At 33.4% G+C, this 16,387-nt stretch overlaps 1 protein-coding gene across 1 annotated transcript in view; it reads right to left on the bottom strand.

Annotated features, from left to right (window-relative positions):
- LOC111003502 (monocarboxylate transporter 4) overlaps positions 1 to 579 on the bottom strand; it is a 37,744-nt gene extending 37,165 nt beyond the window's left edge. Inside the window, exon 1 of the mRNA XM_022274032.2 lies at positions 412 to 579. The gene's annotated coding sequence lies outside the window, so the exon portion shown is untranslated. The remainder of the gene's footprint in view (positions 1 to 411) is intronic.
- Between the last annotated feature and the right edge of the window lie 15,808 nt (positions 580 to 16,387).

Raw genomic sequence — 16,387 nt, 5'->3', positions numbered from 1 at the left:
ACGGATAAAGGCCAAAGCACACATAGCAACTCGGCTCACCGTATCACCTCGAGCCTAAAACGTTCTAAAAAAAAAAACGCACACTAATCGTAACGTAATGTCGCCTCGGAACAGGCACCGAATTGCGATTAGGTGCGTAGTCAACTTAGTTCCCGCGCTTACGGCTCTCCAAAACCGATCTCTTCGTCCACCCTTGCCCCTGTCTCCGACATTCCTGCCGAAACCGAACCGTAAGCGTGACGTTGCCTAGCCGTAGCCGAGTTGACGTACAGCAGCTGCCGATACGCTTTACGTTACGTTACGGTTACGTGCATACGTTAGGTTGCGTGGTTGACGGCGATACGGTGAGGATCCCTTTCCGAGTTTATATGTGTGCTTTGACCATTACGTTTATATGTGTTTATTACTTACCTAGCACACGTGCACCGCTCCATGCCTTCGCTCACGCTATACACACTCCCTCGACGCATTCGAACTGCGTCACACAGCCCGCATGGTCACATATGCATGGTCTCATATGCGGACATGGCTGACATCTCACCACTTTCACCTAACCAACAGTGATGTCCGTAACATGGTAGAACTGAAACAATAATTTAATAATTGTAATTAATACTTCAGCGTTTGTCTTATCATTATGTAAACGGTATTGGTAGAGCCTTACAATATAATTGGGACAAACTGGTAGAAGGCTCAGTTACTGAAAATTACGTGAAAAGACAAACAATGTCAGTGTTAGCAGTAGACATGAGCAGGGACACATATTACACTGAGAACAAAACACGTGGTTTCAAATCCAATCCAATATTAAATCAAATCTAATGTTTAGATGACGATCTGTCTCTGCTCAGTGAAGCGTGAAACTAATTTTGACGGCGTTTTGCGATATATAAAAGAGAGTAATTTAAAACAATAATACATATAGCCCCAATCATTGCACTGGTTGAATAATATTTAGCAGAACTATAAAATCAAATACATAAAATTCATTTTAATTAGCATTAGGCTCAGCTTGAATGCTGACGTAAAACAAAATTTTCACGCTAAAATTGATTAACCCGCTCATTTTAAATAAAGAGTTTTAAAACTTCTTTTTAATTTTTGTTATGGCCATGAACGTTGCCAACATTGAGTCCGCACATGTAAGTAATTTTAAAAACTGACATAAAGTTCCAAATTTAAAATACATTATTTATACAAGGATTATTTCTAATTGGAAATAATACTACTCTAAAATATCTCTGATAATGACAACATAAACATGAAAAAGGTTATTCTTCATTTAAAAAACGAACGTTTTAAAGATTTTTCTTTTTCCACAAAAGTGGCCAGTTTAATCATGTACAATTTGAAGTATAGACTTGAAGAAAAGAGGTTTCATTGTCTCTGTTACGATCGTTAAGCTTTCACGATTTCGTTATAACTTATAGCTATTGTTGTAGCGTTATTTAGGCTTTTAACGCAAAATTGCGGCTAATGGCGATACATTGTCGGCTTATTGCTTCTGAAACACCTGTTTGTGACACACGGGCCCATTTTAATACGTGCACCGCAAGATAAGAGGATATTAACGTTTACGATTTTCTATAACATTGCTTACTTGTATTGTACCTAACAAATAGAAGATGCAGATTATGAATAAAATATGCTAACAAAAGTGTTATATCTTAAAATAAAGTCAGTATAAAAAATATTTTGCTGTCTTATTTTTATATTTTGACATATGACATTAGTTTTTGTAAATTTGTTTTAATGTAATACAACTTATCATTCATTTAGAGTAAACTAGAAGAAATAAAGGACATGTCAAACTTTAGAAATGCTGTTACTTCTAGTAAAAGGTTTAAATAGACATGGACAGGACACATTATGAGAGAAGATAAAGATAAATGGACGAAGAATGTGACGGAATGGCTTTCTCGGTAGCAAAAGAAATCGAGGGAAAAATAAAAAGATGGAACGATGATGTGCAATGAGTAGCTGGCCCTCATTGCATCAGTAAAGCTAGAAACAGTGAAAAATGGAAGCCCTTAAAGGAAGCCCATGTCCAAGGTCAAACTGTAAAACAGAAATCAACCTTCTTTTATTTCTATTTATTTCTTATTTTAAGTGTAAATTTTTTAGTATTTCACATTTTTATATATATAACTAGTGACCCGCCCCAGCTTCGCACGGGTGAAATGCTGATGAAAAGCAGGTTTGTATTATGTATTGTTATTTCCGTCGCTGGAAAGCTCCGATAATATACGCGTTCGATCGCTGCTAAATAAGCTGTAATGGGCTGTATAGATCCATATTAAATGAACAATGTAATCAAGGTATTTAATTGGTTAAGGATTAATGCTGAATTGGTTAAAATCGCTTCGAAAATTAGCCATTATTTGTCGTAAAAAGTAAATGACAAAAAAAGTTATTGTGGGTTATCCATAAGAGATAGACATATATCATCACGGACTTTTCTGTAGACCTTTTCAATGTGTACAATACTTAGTACATTATTTTGATAAAACTCGTAGGGTTCAGCCTGCGTTTGCAATGTAAGCGGATATATTTAATAGATGTTATTATACATTTTATTTAATGGATGTTATTATACATATAAACCTTCCTCTTGAATCACTCTATCTATGAAAAAAACCGCATCAAAATCCGTTGCGTAGTTTCAAAGATTTAAGCATACAAAGGGACATAGGGACAGAGAAAGCGACTTTATTTTATACTATGTAGTGATGAGTAATTACAGCAATAAAGACTTTTATTTATTATTATTATTATATTACCTCCTGATAAATAAATTGCCACAGATTAAAACAGTGTGATTCTTGTAAATTATTTACATACATTAATAAATAGTTGTAACTTATCATATATAAAGTTTTTGTGAGAAAAAAAAATAAAGATTAATATTATTATTATTCTAATTCTCTTCTAAACTAGAACTAAACCAATATCCCTAGTTCCTCTTTTCACACCTTAAAATCATTGTATTATCTCGGTATGTTTTAAGCAAATGCCTATAAATCTCTCACTAAATCTTGTTGGTATTATATTCTCTTAAGTACCAATATATCAGTATGCCGCGTTGGCAAGCTTTTGTAAGTAAATAATTACAATACTACCTCGTAAATCAAACATACCTCCAGGTCTATCTGGACACGTGGTAGTTAATTTATCTGTTCTATAACTCAGGCGAGTGACGGCGACGCGGACGCCTAGAGTTGTGAGTGATGGCGTAACTACTCTCTGTTGATAATTAGCCAGACAGATTTACACTAACTTTTTGTAACCATTATGAGCGTTGTTTTTCTATGAAACTAATGGGTCTCTTTTTTTTAATGGCTTTAATTTGTGCCAACTGGGCACAAGGTACTTCGCCAGTGTCGTGTAGATGGAGAAGGCTAATAGGTATTGTTGTACACTTTTTTGACGAGTCACAGACATATACCAGCGAACTCTGGAGAGTTGGTTCATTGGATTTTGACAGATTACAGCACAATTTTAAAACGTAAATAATTAAAATCGTTTATAATTTAATAATTTCTTTTTTTTTTCAAATTGTTACGTTAGCATATAAGTGTTCTCATGTAAGTGACTAAAGTCTATTATGAGAATAAATATCTTTAAACCTAACCGTTTTTTCTATAGCGCATTTGATAAAATTTATAGACCAGTGGTGCTAGCTTTAAGGTCTATAAATAACACTGATAATAATAATGAATAACGTAACACTGATCGTAATATAAAAATGGCATCGAAAAAAAACACATCGCTCTCGAAGGAAAAAAATTTGCCACCAAAAAATTTTTTTTTCTATCTTAACCTACGAACTTTCGCCATTGCTTGCAGTGCATCGAGCGCATAAAAATTTACTCAGAGGAGCACCAATTACGCATGTCTTGCGCATCCTGAGTATTATTGTGAGACGGATATATTTAGTTGCACACTGGCTAAATTTACAGGAATTGCATAATCAGTTATAAATAAGTTTAGTTTTTGTTTCCTTGTCGTATTTTAATTTTTATATTAATAAGTTTTCTATTGTATTCGTATTAAAATGTAAAAATTTACTGCGAACGAGTGTTAAATGAGCTATGGAAGGGATATTGGTTGCCAGGGATCAAACCTACGACTCAAACCTATTGACACCGACGCCTCTAGGCCAATACTGCTGTTTTTCATTTTCCATTAAAAAAACTACGCTCAGCGATCCGAATAAAAATACATGAGAAATCGTTGTCCCTGTGATGTATTGTTTTGTTTACTGTGTGTATTAATACGTAATATGTTTGTATAACTTTGAAGTATTTTCTTCTGCAAACATATTTTTTTTTATATTCCTGTTATATATTTTTTCATAATAAATAAGACTGCACATTAGCGAATGACCCATATATTTACGGTATCATAAACCTAAGCGATCCTTAATAGCGGTGCTGAGTTTCGAAATAATATTAAAAATCCAGTCATAAAGGGATCTAAGTAATTAAATTTTCCCAGGAATATTAAACTCCATAAATATGCTTTTTGCTGAAAGGTATAAAATATCCATTGCTAATCTCACGGGATTACGCTCGCTTACAATATCATGATTAATTTAATATTACGAAGGTAAAATATTATTTATAGCTCTTTAACATACAAAAAAATAAAATAATATAGCATAAGTGATAAATTTTTAATACAACTAACACAAATTAATATAACCTTTAGGCAAGGTTCCAAAGATTATATTTAATTTATTATTTATTTAATTATTTATAAAACATAGGCTGTAAAGATAATGTGTATCATGTGTGTGTCCGAGATAAATAAAATAACACAACAGGTGACCCTAAATTGACAAAAGTCATTAAAATTTACAGACGAAACAAAAAAAACCCCAATATAAAATTATATAATAAATAAATACAAGAAATTAACTAACTTATAGTAGTTAGTTAATTTTAAGTTAAGTTAAGTAGGCACTAACAAATAATAGAGCCTTTGCTAGTTCATTCAACGTACACTGCAAAAGTCCTTTAACCTAAGTTTTTCGTTAAGTAAATTATTACACCGAAAGGTTAGTCCTTGCTGTGGGCACGTGAAGTAATGGCGGACGATGTCACTTTCTGACGTACTGTTACAACTCCTCAATGCATACCATATTGCTGACACATCCCGCTTTATACCCAAGTCATCATTTCTTCCCATGCAACAACAACCTCTCATTTTTCCCATCGAGTCAGTCGCTCTCCTAACTCTTATCCGAGCAGACATATTTTTTAATTGTTCTATTTCGTGCTTTTTCCACAGTGAATTTATAATATACCTATATTGAAATCAATAAATCTTTTTTTTTAAAGATCCCAATCAATTACCGCGTAACAGTACCCATCAGGCACATTGAAGATTAGGTACTGAGGTACTAGCAAGTAATATACTGGCAGCGTTTCCCCATTAAAGAGCTAGACTAATTCTTTGTACGAGGTAGCTGCCGGCGTCTCTCTTCTTAATTATATATACTTCTAGTGTATTGAATGATTTATGATTTAGAAAACATTAATATGGAACACTTGCGTATGTGTTGCCGACCTTTAAGGAAATGTTTTTTTGCCGCTTTTTTTCCGCTTTTTTCTTGAATACCCCAAAGTCGTATCGGTTCGGAAATACATGTACAGGCAGCTGATTCCACAAATAGGTTGTACACAGAATGTAAGTAAGAAAGAAAAAAAAACAAATGAACACAGAAAGTTGAGGCCCTAAAGACGCAACTGTTTTTACGCAAACCACAAGATTAGTTCGTTGTTACAATTTATAGTGTTTGAATATAATTTATTACAATAGCATTAATATTTCGATCACGATTTACGATTATGAATCAACATGTAGGTTAAGTGTAGGGCAAGGGATCTCTTGATGGCTCATAACTTTGTATTATTAAAATTAATTACGTTTATTGCTACTCCAGATTCCCATAGATACAACAGATGTATGGCAATAAAAGATTAAATTAGATTGCTAGTTGAGCAAAGCTACATTATAATATTAAATAGCAGGATCAATATATGTACGTTCTTATTTATTTATAGACCATAGAATACTAGCAATTTATAAAAATAATACGTTTATTTTGGAACATCACTTATTCTACGTCATTAAATTTGAACCTGTTGGCATCCCTACTCATCGGTAAAGAAGACAGAGGGTGTTGGCCGAGAGAAAAAGCCGGCGTAAAAAACTCTCGGTACTTTTTAAAAAAAAAGCAAATCATCAAATGATTCTACAACATTTAAAACAAATATAGCAAATTAATTAGACGTATGCCCAGCACTAATCCCAGTACATAGCAGAGATATAAATTAGCAGCAAATCAGCTCATCAATCAGGATATATCCAGCTCCGGATAAGTACTGTTAAAACGGTTATAATATAAGTTTAACCAAGAGTTAAATAGCTTTGTGGAAACATGCACTATTTGTCGTATTTCTTATGTACCCACGATAGATTTTTCATAAATATTTATTTATATTTTTCTCAACAATTATTTTATTAACTATACAATTTTACATAAGATTTAATTACTTACACTGCTAACTTTTACTAATATTCTTATTATTAATAGTATTATTACATTCTTATTATTTTTTGCGACTGAGACGCAAACTAGCCGCCTTGGTTTCTGGCAGAATGACTAGGTCAGTGGAACAGTCTGCTTCGAGACAGGCCAAATCAGGGCAAGTTACAACCACAACACACATGCATTACATACTTAAAACATACCTTGTTTTTAAAGAAGTGTGTGTTTTGTTAGTAATAAATATTATGTATATGCCTATAATATGACACCCATGGCGAACTGCCTATATGTGATGAACTTGAAGTGGTCTTGACTTTATAACTGTGTAACTGATAAAAGCAGACTTGGCCACCGTTGACCCGCTGACACCTTTGTTTGGCAGAATTTGGAGCAGAAACAGCAACGCACTCGCGAGCCCTCTGGCATTGAGAGTGTCCATGGGCGGCGGTATCACTTAACATCAGGTGAGCCTCCTGCCCGTTTGCCCCCTGTTCATTATAAAAAAATAAGAAATACTCAAGGCCAAACAAGATGGAGATACTGTGGATGTCCTCTGCCCCACGTAGGATTAGGGACGTAACGTCAATGTTACGATGTTTATGTAATTCAATGACATTTAAAATGTAGTTACTTTATAATCAAGCCACTCGAATACAGTGTATTTCATTTATTCTTATGTAGATGACACACTAGCACCTTAATTAGCTGATGAGAGCGTTTGTGGAGACCTGTACGAGGTGTTTTATAATTTTAAAAGGGTGCACTTATAACATTATCCGTAAGAATATTCTAATCAATTTCAATGTTTATTTTTTAGTTTTTTTTAAGGAAATTATTTAATTAAAGGCATAGTTTTGCTAAACGATCTTGGTATGTTTTAATCATAACACTACTATTGAATTGATATTCTCGAGTGATACGCGATATTATCATAGGAGATCTTTAGAAGTAATGACTTGTATTTGACCCATTTTTTATGAGGCAGATTGTATTCAATGTTAACCGCCGTACTAAAATGTAAACATATCACTATTACTGGCGTGTCATGCCAATCTTTGAAGGAATCGAACCCACTTTTCCAGAAGAACGACCCTAAATCCTATTGGTTTGGAAATACCTTTACTCTAAGTGGAGCGGCACAAGCGCTGTATTGTGGAAAATCTTTTTTTATATCGTAATTATTGCTTACTCATAATAATAATTATTATAAACATTTCATTCGATGGACATTCAGTTGTTATATTTAGTACACTCTAAGTTACGAGTATCGGGTTTTAAAGACACGCCTTATGAATGGAATAAACATGTTAGCTTTTTAAATAAACCGTTGTGACATTCATATCTTAAATAGAATTGATGTCATTTCGGATTAGGACAATGCAAATAGTAGGCGTGGTTAGCACGCCTTATTCTTGGTTCATTATAACCTTGAAAATAAATTGGTATATTCAAAGAAACCTTTGTCATCTCTCACCACATTAATGTGTGAGGACAAAATACGGAGAGTAGATCTTATTAAGCCTTTGGGCAAAGGTTGGAAAGACGATCGAATAACGAAAAAGAAAAATGCTCCCTCAATGTCAGTCTGGTCTTTCCTATCACGCGGAAACTAGCTAAAATTAGGAGACCGAAAGGTTGATGCGCTGGATATGTGGTGTTTGAGAGGCTCGGGCCAGCAGTTCCAACCTCAAAGAACTTCAAATACGGAAAGTCTTTCGTCGATACTTGATTCTACAGATACTTGGAGTTCTTTGAGCATAAATCAAGGAATCATTTGTTTTTAGTGAGAAATTTCATCCGGGACCATGTAGAAACGTACGTGTGAACGCGTTAGGCGGAAAAATGACAAACATGATTATGGCATATTGTGAAAATATCGTAATTAAATCGCATGAAGATTTTTGTACATCGTTTTAATTTATACAAACAATTCCTTATAATAGGAATACGGACAAAAGGTCCGTGAATAATGACTTGACTCACATTTTCTTTATGTTATCAGATACACCGTAGATACAATAAGATGGATAAGAGAATTATATGATACAATTATATTATAATAATAGAACAAAACATAAATGGAAAATACTTTTGCCTTATGTAAAGATATACGTAATTCATGACTTATTCTTATCATGCTTAAGCAAGCCTGTTACAGGCCTGTTCTATAATAAAGTATCTAAATAACTACTAATTAATTACTTTACAAGATATACATTTCATTGTATTCAAAGCGACCTTTCCCTGTTTTATGTCAGTAGATATTAGAAGGCAAAGGTAAGACAAGGACAAGTGCTGATAAAAAGACCTTGAATAGTAATAAACAAGGAGCCAAATCAATGAAAGAAATGATCGTCATGGTGTAGTCGATTTATATAGTACGAAAAAAAAACTATCTCTCATCAACCGAAATCCAGCCACCGAAATTAGGATCAATATTGGCATAGATTTTAATAAATAAATATGAATGTTCGATACTAGAGAAAGAAATTTTAAAACGTTGCATATTCATGTTTGCTCGATCAATATTAAACTTTCCAATATATTCCTTATCACGGTGCATATGCTTTCATAAAATCTATCGGCTTCGCATCACTGCACGCTTCGTTATTCTACATAAAATATACCACTACCGTGACAACATTTTAGTTTGGATTTTTCGTTACGATTTTTTTGTTTATTTTTAATTCGTTCAAGATTATAAATCTACAGATTTAGAAGACTCATCCTTCTTGATAAGACCGTATACCCATACGTAAATTTGAACGTCAAAAATGAACTGCAGATTTCATTCATTGTAATTTTTTAGTGAGGATATATAAACTTCTTTTATAAAAAACCACTGGCTGATTTGAAAAAAAAAGAAATGAACTACAAGAATAATGATTTGAAAATCGAAACGGTGATGAGTCTAGAAAGATTGTTACGGATCGGTGTTTCCTAGTTCGTTTTTTAGACGGAAACGGAATCAATTTATTTCATGTAGATTTTGATGTAAGTCAGTACTAAAAGTGCATTCGAAATTCAATTATGTCCTGCATTTAAATAAATTGATACTAAGATAAATATATAGTCTACATTTGTTTACTAATCATTTTTTGAAATAAGAATGTATTCCGCCATTCAGCAATATTAATAGAAGTTGTGCAGGTAAAATATGAGAAACAAAACAAGTTTTAGTTAATAACCATAATTTACATTTCCTTACAAGTTCCGCTCTCAACTACGTTAACGAACAAGCACGATATCAGATATCGCGTATCGTTAATTAATTGATGACTATATTCTTTTCCCACGTAATAAGTTATTAGAAGGAAACAGTCTATATCTGTCTATATTATTGTTAGAATTATGGAGACGCTTATGCAACATTTATTCTTCGTCAGAACCGCGGTCATCCTAAAAAAACCTGGCAAAGTACACAGGCAGATGAGACGAAAAGGAAAGACTTGGAGCGAGATAAAACGAGAACATAATATCCTCCTAACCTAACCAAATAGATTGCCCTAAGCTACAAAATAGTTAAATCACTACATAGTATAAAACAAAGTCGCTTTCTCGGTCCCTATGTCCCTTTGTATGCTTAAATCTTTGAAACTACGCAACGGAATTTGATGACGGTTTTCTTAATAGATAGAGTGATTCAAGAGGAAGGTTTATATGTATAATAACATCCATTAAATAGTGGAGAAGTACTGTTATTTTTGAGGTTTCTAATGTGATGTCGTAAATAATTACATTTTTTCCGCTTACATTGCAAACGCAGGCTGAACCCTACGAGTTTTATCAAAATAAATATACTAAGTATTGTACACATTGAAAATGTGATGGTATATGTCTATCTCTTATGGATAACCCACATTTTTATATACAACGTTCACAGATTTTCTGTAGTGTATTTAGTATCAGCATTGCACCCGTGCGAAGCCGGGGCGGGTCGCTAGTTATTCAATATTTGATACATGTTCAGTTAAGTTGACCGGCAAAAGAATTAAGATCTAAATCCCATAAAAGCTTTTGATTTTGACCAAAACTCAATAGATTTGTGATTCCACGCCACACCTCGCGAAATTTTCCTTTACTGCATTTTTATATTTGGAAAAATCTATTATTCAATACGACCGTCATGTACATTTCGCAGTAAAGTAGTTAAATCAGAGAGTTTGCTTGAATCTCAAGGCAGTTAATATTCAATCAAGTCGCTAAAGTTCCGTCAGACAAGTGGCTGAACGAACCGTTAACGAGTTTCCTAAACGGGACATATATATTACGGAAATTTAATGAAACGTATAAAGTGAAATCAGCAACGTATGTCGAACCAGCTACCTCTATTATCCGACGTGGAGATTTGCGCATCCCCTGCTCCCGAAAGTAGGACTTGACCCACACCAGTATCTATTTAGAAACCAAAATCACCTCGAGTAATTCTTACAAGGCCGCGTTACAGAGGCTCGCTGTAACGCGGCCAGCTGTGACAGAACCAGCTACACACCAAAGTAAATCCAAATCAATTTGAGTAAGAGTCTTTCAACAAACGAACGTACTATTTCTTAAAAGGTCGCCAAAGTGAGCCTTCTGCCCGTTTGCTCTATAAAAAAGTGATTTATAAAATGTGTTTGTGAATTAACTGTAATTGAATTTTCCGAGTTTACGCTCATTGAAAAACACTCAAATTATTCATTGAATACAAAATGAAACGCGTTGACCGATTACAATTTATTTTATCTTTTCATACTTCGCTTTATTTGCCTGAGTCTAATTATTATATTTTTTTTATTGATAAAGTTTGCCAACGCTCGGCACACTGATACATTGGTAAAAACAAACACAAAATACAATTTTTACTGTGACAAACACTTAGAGGCAAACATGACATTTATTTAGAGCATATACATATATCAATCGAAACGATTATTAAACAATACAAACATTACAAAAAAGAAACAATTACAAAAAAACTAAACAAAAATCGATTTTAAAGTGTGAGGGGAGCAACTATGGATATCCAGACCTAGCTTGTTTATCAGAATGCTTAATTATGACTGTACTATAAATTTCAATTAAAAACTAACTGCCATCGCGAGCTTCGATTCTAGCAAACCTTTTTAGTATCTACATACCAACATATGGAAAATTTGCTTTGCTATTCCGTAGAGACTGCTGTTCCGGAATAAAGCCTAAACAAAACTAAACTTTTTCTTTTCCTCAGAGTTCAAGGATAAATAAATAAAAACTACTCCAATTTATCCAGCCTTCTTCTTCTTCTTAGAATCATTTTACGATTAATTTTTATTCATAAAAAGATAAATATCGCTGAGTAACTTGATAAATCAGATGATCAGTACAAATACACAAAACACTGACCAATTAAAATTGAGGCCGCATTTAATAAAAAATCATCTGGCAAGTATGAAACCAATTAGAGCACGTTTAATTAAGGGATAGAACAAAACAAAAGAAAATGTTTATAACAAAACTAATAGAAAAATGTCTGCGAACAATTACTATTAATTATCTATAGCGTACGAAAATGTGACATAATTATGCCAGTCGTAGTCGGGGCTGCGAAATCATTATTAACGATTACCAAAGAAGAAATGATTAACAACAAAAGACAATATTAATATTAAATATTCATTGTATATATTTTGTTAACTGTACAGTATAGAGCATGATCCCAGTACTCTCAGCGACTTACACCTGACGTTGTCAGTTCAGTTCCTATTGGACTTTCTATTTAAGTATGATCGTACGGTGAAGAAAAACACCGGCATACCTAAGATCCAGGCAGTTGACGGCGTGTGTCGGGCACAGAAGGATGTGCGTTGCCAGCCTTTTAAGAATTGATACGCTCTTTTCTTGAAGGACCCTTAGTCGAATTGATTTGGAAATACTTCAGTGGGCAGGTGGTTCCACAAAGTGGTGGTGCGCGGCAAAAACTGCCTTGAAAAACGCTCAGTTGTGGAACGGCGGACGTCGAGGTGATGCGGGTTTTAATTAGGTCTCAATTCATGCCCAGACCTAAAAGGCTATAAGCGCTACACATGTTTAAAAACACTCAATGACGTAGCGTCTACCCAAAAATACATACTGTAAACGTTTTATATTTAACTGGTTTTATTATTACAAATCAGATGTTACAAAAACTTTATTCTGGGTTAGGCGTAGGCCGCTGTCACGTTTGAAGATTCAAAACCCCACTTATGTGTCATCCGAGATATACATTGTTCTATTTGCATATATTAATTATTATTTGCATGACAGGCGGAAAACATCTAATCTAAATAATTGCTATTTATAACGTGCACGCATTTGATTCAATGGGATTAAATATAATTGATTTATATTACAGATGTTTCTCATTCATTACACTGTTAAAGTAATATGTGTGGAAAATATTTGTGTGTGACCTGATAATGTGTAGTAATTCTTACATCATTTACCTAAATATTTTTTTAAGTAAACGTTGCTTATTTGGAGAAGATTCTTTTATTTCTTCACCTACGTACTACTTTTTTATTCACTGTTTGTATGGAACAGAAGACAAACAAGCTGGAGTATATCTCCAGTATATCTCTAGTAAATCGTATTAGTTCTAATTGTAAATATAAAATAATTATATGTTAACTAAATAAAAATGTGTGTATGAAATAACTTGTATATATAGTATTGTTGTTGTATCGTTATACAAATATGCCAATTTAAAATATTAGATAACGATATATTGCATGACATCATCTCAAATAAAATTGAAATTAATTGGTCCCTTCTAGAAAAAAAACACTTCCATATACCTGCCTGTGAGGAACGTGAAATAAAGCATGATTACGAGTCTGGTAGACCGGAACATTGTGTGCATTTTTTCTAGAAGCGAGCTTCAATTACTTTTATTTGAGATTATGTCATGTATAGCATTATATCTTTATGTAATATTTTAGATTGGCATATTTATATAATATATGATACAACAACAATCCAATACTATATGTACAAATATATAATGAAATATCTATGCAATGGTTCTTGATCTGCTTATGGTACTTATAGATTCTACATTTAATATTAGTTCACCCAAACTATAGCATACTACAATATCATTTTGTATGCCTTGTTTATACATTATAATGATTCGCAGTATTTATAAACCCAATTAAAACCAACCCAAAATTGTTTGAAACATTTCAAAGCGATGAGTAAACGCAATCATAGTAATGCACGAATCTAGGCCACAAATATTTTCAAATAATAACAAACGGGTTTTATCTTTGCGTTGACGTTTCAAAGTAGCAAATCTGATTAAAATATAAGCGAGACAGCAGGGCTATTCAATGTAGGTTTATAATGCCAAATGGAAATATGTAGGATTGATATGTGGGTATCGTGTACGCCTGGTATCGCGTTGCCGGTCTTTTGAGTTGTCTGATAACCTAGTTGCCTATAAACATAATAATAGAACAGTTACAGAAATTTAACGCGAAAAACTAAGTTGGCACGACTTGATTATGCGTTTTCCTTGTTAAAAACCGTCACCGCATCTGTCAAGATAGAACTGTACAAATATATTGTATTGCAACTCAAAATTTATATAGTGGTCAACTACTCGTAATATACGGAGCCCTGCTGAAGATGGCATGCTTCCAATGTCCACTGCTTAACAGAAATTTTACGATCGTCATGCCTCAGTTCAACTGTTTTTTCTTATCGCGTATCACTTCACCCACGCATTCTATTAAGGAAATACGAAAATAATATGAATTTATTTTGCTAATAATTCATTTTGGCGCCTTTGTGCGTAATGTGGAAAGATATGTGGGATTTTATTATCATGTTTATTCAAAAGCTAAAACGCAAAACCGTTTATACACGGTTTTGAAGATTGTGTTAATTTAAACTTTCATTAAAAACAATTTCAGATAACACCATCACTATTATAATGCATAAAAATACATATATGTATTTATTTGAAAACACAGAGTTGTTGTCATATAAAAGTTGTATTAATTAAAATAGTTCCACAAAGACCAATGCATAACTAAAACATGACTGCGGGACGGTAGGATAAATTGAATATAATATTTAGGAGATTAGACATAAATCGACAAAATACTAATGATTGTATCACTGTAAGAAAATACCTGAAGGATAGGATAATAATTATTTTAATGGACTTAAATGAAGCAAAGGAAACATATCGTATATCGTGTCCATAGGCGGCGATAACATAACATCAGGTGAGCCTCCTGGCCGTTTGCCCCCTTATTATTGCCCCCTACTATGTTCATACGTCTTAAGTAAAGTTCTTAGTATAATAATATACTAAGAACTTTACTTAAGTAAACTTAGTATAATAATATATTATGAACGTCACAGCCAACTAGCTGAATTAGCCGTTTAATCAACAGTCTAGCCTCATAACTAAACAGCGCCGTTTAAGCGGCCTGAAAGATAGACACCACATCCAAAACTTGTGACTTTGGCGGCAACGCGGTCACTAGCATGGGTACCCGTGAGTTCTTATAGTCGTTCCGTAGGCTAGTTTTCCCCCAATAACAATAAATATTTATTACAATTAATGCGATGTAATGAATATGATTTTGTCCCATTCAGTGTCGATACCCTTGGTCCGTGGGGTCCTAGCGTGTTAAGGCTTTTTAGGGAATTATCAAAAAAGTTAGTCGACATCACAGAAGAACGAAGAGCTGTCAGCTACCTCGCACAAAGAGTTAGTCTAGTTATTCAAAGGGGGAACGCTGCCAGAATCTTCGGAATTTTGCCTAAAGGGACTCCTTTTAATAATATTTTTTAATAATTAAATTTTAAGCTTAGTTATTAGGTATATTTTTATGTATGTTATTTGTTTTGAATAAAATATCCTATAAACCACCTATTTTACTTGTTTCAAAAATAAGCAGTACGAACACAAAGTTAAGTTAAGGTAGAGGTCATAGCCATGTTCTGATTCTCAGACAAATATGCGGGAGAGTATAAATATGCAATGAACCAGTATCTGAAACCAGAACACATGATGTATAATTATGGTTATACCATATTGATTGAAGCAAACAAAGGCTTTAATTGATAGATCGTGTCGACGGATTCCAAAGAGCCGGTACATTTTGCTATTCAGATGTATTTCCACTTAATAAAGTTCAAATGAACCGAGGGAAATGTTTATAAAAGTATAGTAAAGTAGACAACGCTCTTTTGCGGAAAATCTATATTGGAAAATGTTTTTCGCTCACCTTTTAGTTTACGATTAACGGGTAATTTTGTTACTAAATTGTGTGTCGTTTTAAGAGTTTAACTATAATAAATATTCAAACCTTTATAGTATTTCACATATATTAGTTTAATTATTTGCATCTTTAAAGTATTATAATGCTGTGAGGAACGAGGACGAGTCTTACATATATATTGCTATATCTTACTTAGCCAATCATAAATGTATAATTCAACGCAAACACAAAGTATACTATAAACTAAAGGGCAGAAAATGAAGTACATAAATAAGAAAAAAATAAGAATATTATTGAAGTTGAAGTACTAACCCATTACAAAAATCCTAAGTGGAACGGGTAGGCCATGCCGATCATATCTCGTCGTCTTATCTTATCGTAAACAAATGGAAATGCCCACCAAGCAAAAGACATAGAAGTTTCTTATTTGCATGGCTGGACGTGCTTAAGAAAATTGGTGGGTAAGATTAGCAAATGCTTTAAATAAGTTATCCTTTTATAATGTGTAAGATTTCACTCGACTATTGTTTCACTCAGTCGAACCCTCCGCGTTAGTCTACAGTTCATGTGCGGAATTTCTAAGTTTTAACAAAAG

The sequence above is a fragment of the Pieris rapae genome, chromosome 21 (genome assembly GCF_905147795.1).
Source record: "Pieris rapae chromosome 21, ilPieRapa1.1, whole genome shotgun sequence".
Classification (NCBI taxonomy): domain Eukaryota; kingdom Metazoa; phylum Arthropoda; class Insecta; order Lepidoptera; family Pieridae; genus Pieris; species Pieris rapae.
This window is presented reverse-complemented; position numbering and strand designations above follow the sequence as displayed.